Below are 2188 nucleotides of genomic sequence, written 5' to 3' on the forward strand. Positions count from 1 at the left end.
CCTACCAGACATTAGCCTCCCCTCCAACAGGTTAAGTCCGGGCCCACTCGGCGCACATGTTCTTTTTCCACTTTTCCTCTTCTCCCCCCTGGCCTGCCCAGAAGTGCTGCAAAATGGCTGGTAGCAATGGGTAGAGAGGCCTTAGCGCCCCAAATTCAAGAAGTCAGGGCCCAGGGAAGGTGGTGTCGATCAGAGTAGATCTGGAGGGGAAATTTTGTGTAAAGGTTCTTAGAAGCTGCGCAACTCCCGCGGCCTGAGGGCGGAAAAGAGGGAAAGGGAAAGCGCATTTTCTGCCACTTAGTCACATTTCTTCCCTGTGTTCGCCGGAGGCCAAACGCCCCCAAACCCAGCCAACCCTTGAAACAAACAAAAATGCTCCCCTGCTAAATTTCCCCCGCCCTTATTCACACACAAAAAGAGGCGACTTGAGGAGAGATGGGGAGGCTCGTCCCGAGGCTTAGGGTCTGGCGGCTGAGGCGAGCACGAGGGATTCTCTCCATACTGACGCCCCAAAGTTGCCCTCGTATTCTGGGGCACTTAAGCTCTAAACGTCCTTCGAGCGGCCAAAGAGCAGGAATCATGAATTTCGCATTCTTTGCAAAGCCCTATCTCGCATTATCGCCCGTTGGATGTCGAGAGGCCACCGGAGGAAGGGCAGAGGCCACTGCGGCCCCGAGCCCCACCCCGCGCGTCCGGGGAAGGGACCCAACCAGCCTCGAGGCCAAAACGCCGCCATCTGAGCCCCTCTGGCGCAGGCCTCCGGTGCTGCAAATGGCTAAAGTCCCAGCATGAGAACCAGGCCGGCCCTCGACGCCCGCGCCGGGTCCCTTTCTGCTGGGCCGCGGGGAAGGTTGGGCCGCGCTCCGGGCGAGAGGGTGTCGCGCCTGCGCAGTGCAGGGTCCGAAGGATGCCACAGCCCCCCTCCGAGTCTAGTCAGCGTCATTCTGGGACTTCGGCTGCGAGGCAAACGCCCAAAGCCTCGCCTGTTGCCACTTTCCCTTCACACCCGTTCCCAGGCTCCCCTCGCCTGCCCGCGATGGCAGCGGCCCTCTCACTCCTCACTCGGCGCTCGTTCCGAGCGGTTCCGCCACGGGAGCGACCCAACCTTGTGCCACAGGCGCTTTCCGAATCCGGGGCTTTAGGACCCCGCTTCCCGCCTTTTCGCCCGGCGCACGCGCACACCCGACTTTGCTCAGGGCCCTCCAAGTATCCCGGCCATCCGCACCATCGAGGGCTGTGCGCGCCCCTCTACCCTATGGTGTGCGGCCCACGCAAGTGACGATAGTCAGCACCCAAGTTCCGTGCATGGAAAACACCCAGCCCTCCCCTTGCCTGAGCTCAGGGCAGGCCTCTCCACCACCCACACCCACCTATGTTCCCCCTATCCAAGCGTGAGCCATTTGAAACGGGTCGGGGACCTGTCACACGCGAAAAGAATACCCGGGAGGCGACAATGAAAGAAGCTGTTGGCGGCAGGAACCTGGCTAGGGGCATACCCTGGGGCTAGCACACAGGCACCGGCGGCGCGTCTCCGCCGGAGGTTTCACAGATATACAAGCGGACTAGGGGGCTTCAGGGCGACGTGAGGGACCTCCTGGATCCTCTCTTCCGGGCGCTTGGGAGAAGTCACGGAAGGCGATCTTTCTTCCGCCGGGCCCGGAGCATCCGGAGCGCTTTGGTTGAGCAGTGGGGCTGTCTAAGGAGTCCTGGGACACCCTCCCCCACCTCCGTTCAGCCCTGCGCTTCTATTTTAAGACATCTCCCATCCCTCCAAAACCCACCCACACTCGCTCCTGAGGTCCAAAGTGCGCACAGGGAACCCGCCTCCAAGCCCCCGGGCGCACCTGAGGGAAAGTCCAGGAGGGCTGGTAGCGCGCGGCCTGAGCTGCCAAGCTGGACTCAGGGGGGGCACATGGAAGTTTCGCCCGAGATGCCGGGCGCGGGGCGGGGTGGGGGGGCGTTAAATGGCCTCTTTGTGGAGAGGAATTGCGGGCCGTCACTCAGGATTAATTTAAGCAGCAACAGCAAACACACCAAAAAAGCAATGGCGCGCCGCCAGCACCCACCCCCGCAATTGTGTTTCGGGTAGGGCTGAGGGATTCAGTGATGTAGCTCGGCCTTTCGCGGGAAGGGGGGTCCCTAGCCTTTAAGAACGACGGGCATCCACAGTTGGGGGGGCAACTCCCGC

This window comes from Bison bison, unplaced genomic scaffold (genome assembly GCF_000754665.1).
Source record: "Bison bison bison isolate TAMUID 2011002044 unplaced genomic scaffold, Bison_UMD1.0 scf7180017864365, whole genome shotgun sequence".
NCBI lineage: Eukaryota > Metazoa > Chordata > Mammalia > Artiodactyla > Bovidae > Bison > Bison bison.